At 42.1% G+C, this 7,594-nt stretch overlaps 1 pseudogene; it reads left to right on the top strand.

The window, feature by feature from the left end:
* Positions 1-329: 329 nt before the first annotated feature.
* Positions 330-3,971, top strand: LOC138174209 (phosphoinositide 3-kinase regulatory subunit 4 pseudogene; annotated as a pseudogene).
* The last annotated feature ends 3,623 nt before the right edge of the window (positions 3,972-7,594 follow it).

The raw sequence follows: 7,594 nt of genomic DNA, 5'->3' as shown, positions 1-7,594 counted from the left end.
TACTGAGAGCTTAGCCCAGTGATGGTTTTAATGCACTGACATGCAAGCATTGAAATCAGAGCATGTATATGCTATGAGGTTAAGTGTGCATGTCACTCCATCTGAGTGAGATAGAAAGTATTCCAGGAAACTTGATGTAATTGCTCTGTCAATATAAGGAAATTATATAACTGCCAGAAAGCCAGGTTGAAAATGATCCTTGAAGGGCTTGTTTGCACATCATCTAAGTCCAAGGGTTATAGCCAATTTGTCAGCCTGTCTCCTCATTGTTAGCAAGGTCAATTCTTTCTTCCCTCAAGTCCACCTACAGTGCTTCATGCAAATGAGCAATGGTACTTACAGGTAAGTTGCAGCAAGTGAAGGAACCTGACAAAAATAAAAATCAGAGTTAGGATATGATCCATGGCCTGTAAATCCAAGTCCAATACTCTTTCCATTGCACCCTGCATCATTTTTTCTTTTTATGTATGTAAGCTTTGCCATTAACATTCCAGCTACTTGAGAGAAGGGGGTGTTCCTTTCTGTTTATTTGGAAAGCAAGTACTGCCCACTGCTAATCCATAAAGTATCCCAAAGTGATGGAGCCAGCTGCAGTGTTCATCAATATAACTACATATACAGACCACTAAAAAAGCTTTTGGAGGCATTTCATTTCATTTGTAAACATTTCAGTCCAACAACTAGAATTTCACATAAATTTCACATATTCAGTGAAAATTGATGTGATTTTTTTCAGAAGGAAGAAGTAGAGTCTCTTATTATAGAAATCAACTCAAGGGGGGATGGAATCAAGATGGTGGCATAGGAGCAGGAAAATTCCCTGCACTCCCCCTGTAACCACCTCAAATACCTATAAAAAATGACTCCAAGTAAACTTGAGAACTACAGAACCCACCAAGTGACAGAGAGAAACAAACCTCCCAGTGAAGACAGCCTGGAAGGCCAGCATGAATGGTCCATTGCAGCACACTGGGCACCGAGCCCAGGCCCACATGAGTCCACGGTCTTAGCCTCAGAGCAACCCCAACCGTGGAGCAGACTTTGGGAGTGTGGATCACCAGCAGCTCTGGAGGTTTCCAGATTTATCATCCCATAAAGGCCAAAGACAAAGTGAGAGGTCAGTGGACTTTGGGAACAGGGGGGTGGTCCAGGAGTGTGGTCTGGCCTTTGCCCCCTGGAGGGAGAAGTGGCAGAGGTGCAGTGGCCACTGTGTAATAGCTGTTTCAGAGCCCCTGGCCTACAGATTGTAGGGGGACCAAGAGACCAGTCTGAGGGGTAATTGTTCTTGCTTTAACCTGCTTAGATCTGGATTACTGTCTAGGGTGGAGGTCCTGGGGTGCATGACCAGGTGCCAGAGCAGGTGGAGGCTTCAGAGAGGGCACCCAACCAATAGCTCATGCAGCTGTGAAAACCCCAGTGATTTGGGACAAAGCTCTCCTCTCTGGAAGCAGAGTTCTTATGTGGCAAAAAACCCCTCAAAATTCAAGTAATTGAGTGGCAACATTAGCAAGCAAAGGAAGCAAAGCAACCACAGAAATGTGACTTTGGATTCCTTTTTGGGGGACAAAAAGGATCAAAGCATGAAACAGGCAGAAGAAAATGAAGTCAGAACTCCTGCACCAAAAATTCCCAAGAAAAATATGAACTTGTAACAGGCCAAAGAGGAACTTAAGGAGGATTTTGAAAACCAAATAAGAGAAGTGGAGAAAAAATTGGGAAGAGAAATGAGAATGTTGCAAGGAAATCATGAAAAGAGAGTCAACAACCTAACTGAAGAAAATAACACTTTAAAAATAGTCTAAATCAGTCTGCCTCCTTTCCTCCCTGCTTCTTCCACACTTGATGGTGGCAGCTTCCCCTCCTCGATCCTGAGTTCATATGATGGGGTGAGCAGGAGCTGAGAACAGGTCTAGGTGCAGGCTGATGCCGACTATGGAGCTCTGCCTTCTCTGGCTTCTGCCCTTGAGGAAGAGGGGTGGCTCCTGTGCTGCCAGCCCAGCCCTGTGAGATTGACAAGGAAACTGTTCTCCTCAGTGTGTTTCAAGAGCCAGTGAGCCATTCCATCTTTGATTATGCCTTGAGGTCCAAAGATATTGCTAGCCTTTTCAGACATCTGCAGATGCATCAGAAGAAACGGAATGGCTCTCTCCTTGACTGCCGCTCCACCTGAGGATCTGGCTATAGCACAGCTTTTGAAGAAATTGCTCTCATGGGGAATGACTGAGGAGGAAGAAGACAAGCTTTTAGCACTGAAAGACTTCATAATGAAATTCAATAAAGCTAAGGTCAATATAGTAGATCAGAGTAACCTGCATGATAGCAGCCAGAAAGGAGTCATTGACTTGGCTGCTCTCGGCATAACTGGGAAGCAAGTTTATCTTGTTAAAACCAGACAGGAACCAGAGGACAGATGATCCAGGAAACATGTAAAACAGGATTCAAATGTAAATGAAGAATGGAAGAGCATGTTTGGGTCACTGGAGCCAGCTCACATCCCCCAGGACCTTCCTAAAGGGCATGGGCCATCCAGTGATCAGGAGGCCGCTCAAACAGGCAAACCTCTTTGTTCCGAGTCTTCGGCTGGCCTTGGGATAATCCTGTCATCCTCTGCACAGGCTCCAGAAGTGTCGACTGTCCAGATTAGGAAACCTGCAGGGCAGGTGTTAAGCAGCAGTGTTTTACCTTCTACTTACCAAATACGTGTCACCCCCATTTAAGATGGAACTTCAGCAGCTGGTCCAGCAGAAGCAAGAGCAATGTCACATGGAAAGGATAGCCAAGCATATGATGGAGAATGCAGAGTGGGAAAGCACACCACCCCCACCAGGATGGCGGCCCAAAGGCCTGCTGGTTGCACATCTTCACGAGCACAAGTCTGCTGTGAAGCGCATCAGACTCTCTGATGAGCATTCTCTCTTTGCAACATGTTCAAATGATGGCACAGTGAAAATCTGGAAAAGTCAGAAAATGGAAGGGAAAACTACGACCACCAGGTCAATTCTAACATACACACGTATTGGAGGACGAGTCAAGACACTCACCTTTTGCCAAGGATCCCATTACCTGGCCATTGTTTCTGATAATGGTGCTGTTCAGCTTCTTGGAATTGAAGCTTCCAAGTTACCTAAATCTCCCAAAATACATCCCCTTCAAAGCAGCTTTTTAGACCAGAAGGAGTATGGGTGGGTTGTAGACATGCATCACTTCAACTCAGGAGCCCAGTTAGTTCTGGCCTATGCCACAGTGAATGGCTCCTTGGTTGGCTGGGACCTCAGGTCCTCGACTAATGCTTGGACACTGAAACACAACTTGAAGTTGGGTCTCATCACCTTGTTTGTTGTGGAAATCCACCAGTGCTGGCTGTGTATTGGTATAAGCAATGGAACAATGGCTTGTTGGGACATGAGGTTCCAGTTGCCAATTTCTAGTCATTGTCATCCTTCAGGGGCTCTAATGAGATGCCTTTTAATGTATCCCCTGTACCAGTCATGGGTAATTGCAGCTGTTCAAGGCAACAATGAGGTGTCCATGTGGGACATGGAAACTGGTGACAAAAGCTTCACTCTCTGGGCCAGCAGTGTACCACCTCTTTCTGAATTACAGCCTTCCTCACACAGTGTTCATGGGATCTACTGCAGTCCTGCAGATGGCAACCCTATCCTTTTAACAACAGGCTCTGACATGAAGATCAGATTTGGGATCTGGCTTAACCAGAGAAGTTCTATATTGTTGCTGGAGGAAGCAGTTCACCATCTGTGGCCTACTATAGGAAAATCATTGAAGGCACAGAAGTTGTCCAGGAAATTCAAAACAAACAGAAGATTAGACCTACAGATGACACCCCTCGAAGGGGCCCAGAATCTCTCCCCGCTGGCCATCATGACATCGTCACAGAGATTGTGACTTTCCGGACTACACGAGGCTTTATAATAACTGCATCAAGAGATGGCATTGTAAAAGTGTGGAAATAGAAACTGCACTGATTTGTATAATTAGTAATAAGGAAATAAATAATGTACTACAATTTTCCATATAAAAAAAGTATTTTTAGAAAACAGAGTTGACTGAAGATGGAAGTGAAAAGTCTTATCATTAGTGTTGTTGTCGTGTGTTTAGCCCAGCCTCCCGAATCATTGTGTTCTGTTCCATATTATGGCTGAGTGAGTTGAGAAAACCATCCCCGAGGTGGTCATTAAGTGCTTGATTGCATGGGATGTCTTGCATTCCACCTTTCTTTGAGGAAGCCCTAGGAGAAGCTCATCAGATTGTGGAGAGGGTGAATTTGACGTGCCAAAATAGAGAAGCCTATTTATTCATTAGCTGGTTTTATTTGAATCAGTTCAATTTAACAAATGTTTGTTTCTTGAAAAAGACATCATGAAATGTTACCCTCTGAGTCTTATCTGCTTTGTTCAACATGCTTGAAAATAAATCCCACTTGACATGTTCTAGTTGTATTTTTTTTAAACATGCAAACTTTGAAAGGGAAAAAAGAAAACTCCCCCAGTAGTTTGCACCTTAGTTTGCTGGGCAAGGGAGAGCAGTATATTCTCCTATACATGACAGAATCAGCCATTGGGGTTGGCTGACTTTTTCAACTGGAATTTGATGAGGGAAAAACATCATGGCAATGTTAGATATGCCTGAAAATCCGTTTGGTTATCTGAGCCTGCTCAGTGGTGTTTGGAAAATGTTACACAATAAAGAGGCATTTCATGTGTTAGAAAAAAAAAGTTTAAATCAAATGGCAAAAGAGGCTCAAAAAGCCAATGAGGAGAAGAATGCCTTAAAAAGCTGAATTTGTCAGATGGAAAAAGAATCTCAAAAACTCGCCAAAGAGAATAATTCCTTCAGAAATAGATTGGAGCAAATGGAAGGTAGTGGCTGTGAGAAATCAAGATACTATTAAACAGATCCAAACAAATGAAAAAATAGAAGGCAATGTGAAATATCTCACTGGAAAAACCACTCACCTGGAAGATAGATCCAGGATAGATCATTTAAAATTTACTGGACTACCTGAAAGCCATGATCAAAAAAAGAACCTAGAAATCACCCTTCAATTAATTCTCAAGGAAAATTGCCCTGATGTTTTAAAACCAGAGGGCAAAATAGATGTTGAAAGAATTCACCAATCACCTCTTGAAAAAGATACCCAAATGAAAACTCCTAGAAAATTTATAGCCAGTTTCCAGAGTGCCCAAATCAAGGAGAAAATATTACAAGCAGCCAAGAAGAAACAATTTGAATATTGTGGAAATACAATCAGGATAACACAGAATCTGCCATCTTCTACATTGAGGGAATGAACAACTTGGAATATGATATTCTGTAGGTTAAAGGAGCTGGGATTAAAACCAAGAATCACCTACCCAGCAAAACTGAGCATGATGTTTCAGGGGAAAATATGGTCATTCAATGAAATATAGGACTTTCAAGCATTTTTTATTAAAAAAAAAACAGAGTTGAATAAAAAATTTGACATGCAGACACAAGAAGCAAGAGAAGCATGAGAAGGTAAACAGGGACAAGAAATCATAAGGAACTTATCAAAGTCCATTTACATTCCTACATGGAAACATGATAATTGGAACTTATGAAACTTTTCTCTGTATGAGAATAATTGAAGGGGATATTAATATATATGTATATGTATCTACATAGGAGTGTATATGGGCATATGAATTCATATGTGAGTGTATGTATATATGTGTAAAGGTATATATAGACAGAGGGCACAGGACCAATTTAATAGGAAGGGATTATATTCAAAAGGTGAAATTGAGAGTTGAGAGGAATATAATGAGAGGAGATGAGATGAGACAGAATGGAGTAAATTATTCCATACAGAAGAGGCAAAGGAAAACTGTTACAGTGGAGGGGAAGAACAGGAAGGCAAAAAGGAATGGGCCAACCTTACTCTCATTGAATTCGGCGTAGGGAGGGAATGACATATACACCAAATAGGGTATCTCACCCTACAGCAGAGTAGGGGGGAAGGTGATGACAGGGGGGATGATGAAGGGGATGGCAAGTTGTGGGGCAGGGGAGGGAAGTTAGAAACACACATTTTGAAAAGGGACAGGGCCAAAGTAGAGAATATAACAAGTGGGGGTCAGGATAGGATGGAGGGAAATATAGTCAGTCTTTCACAATATATCCACTATGGAAATGTTTTGCATAGCTACACATGTATAACCTATACTGAATTGCCTATCTTCCCAGTAAGGGTGGGTGATGAGGGAGGAGGAGAAAGAATCTGGAATTCAAAATCTTAAAATCAAATGTTTAAAAAATATTATTTATTTTTACATTCAACTGTGGAATAAGATATGCAGGCACTGGGGTATAGAGATCCATCTTGCCCTACTGGAAAGTTGGAGGGGGGTGGGAGAGAATGTAGCAGAGAGCAGATTGGGGGGGGTATACAGTGGAATTGTTGTTTAGAGCTTGTGGGTAGGGGAAAGATGGGGAGAAAATGTGTAACTCCAAATCTTGTGGAAATGAACAATGTAAACTAAAAATAAACATAAAATTTAGAAAAGAAAGAAATCCACTCAACTTCTTGTGTTTGATGACATTTTCACTTTTCATTTTTGTATTATCTTCCATTGGTATAGAGGCATATGTAATGCAGACTCTACCACTTAGAGTCACAATTAAAGTCCTTTTGCTTGGAATGTAATTTACTCCAATGGGTACAACATTTTGTCCTAACCTATTAGCTACTGCAATTTGCTGTGATCTTGGAATGTCCTAATATAATTCTCCAGCTCTCCACAATTCTAATTCTCACCTATTCCTTCTGCATTATCTGCAATAACCTTCATGTGAATTGAACAGGACAGATAAACATTCTTTGGTCATTTGCTTTATTTAATATAAATTGCATCTTCAATTGGGTTCATGGAAATATTCTTTTCTCCATTTAGCCCAAACATAGAAAAACACTAGAAGTGAAGAGTACAAGGAAAACAAGAGAGACACTGTGTCATAGAGCAAAGAGAAAGGGAATAGCCATCAGGAAACACTGGACCTACTACCATCTCTATCCTTCACTTTAGTACCATGTTTCCCCGATAATAAGACACTGTCTTATTATTTTTTTTGGACAGAAAAACACCAGAGGGCTTATTTTCAGGGGAGGGCTTATTTTAATGAACATTGACAGCAATGACATGTGACTCCTCTACAATTGCTTTCTTATACTCAACAGTATAGCTCTTCCTTTTTGTACTCATGTCTGGGGGTCAAAACAGACAGAATAATAAAATTATGACCATCAGTCCTTCTTTTCACTCCATCATGCCCCCTGAGTTCTTCTTTTTTCCTCCATCATGCCCTTTTTATCCTCCATCATGCCCCCTCACTCCTGCTTACATACCGGGTTTTTATGTTGTCCTTCCTCAGCTCTCCTCCGCGGCACTGCTCTCAATGGTGCCAGCAAGCAAATCACTGGGGAAGAACAGGATGACGCGCTCACTGCTGCAGCTCTGATTGGATGCAGCTCGGAGTGCTGTGTGCGTTTCACGGGCGGGGGGGGGGAGGGTGCATACAGAGAGTACTGTAATGTGGCATGTAGCGCAGGGGATCA

Source organism: Petaurus breviceps, unplaced genomic scaffold (assembly GCF_028583685.1).
Source record: "Petaurus breviceps papuanus isolate PSGF00001 unplaced genomic scaffold, PetGlider_PUasm1.0 688, whole genome shotgun sequence".
NCBI classification, from domain to species: Eukaryota; Metazoa; Chordata; class Mammalia; order Diprotodontia; family Petauridae; genus Petaurus; species Petaurus breviceps.
The sequence above is the reverse complement of the archived record's forward strand: the minus strand, read 5'-3'. Positions and strand labels throughout refer to the sequence as shown.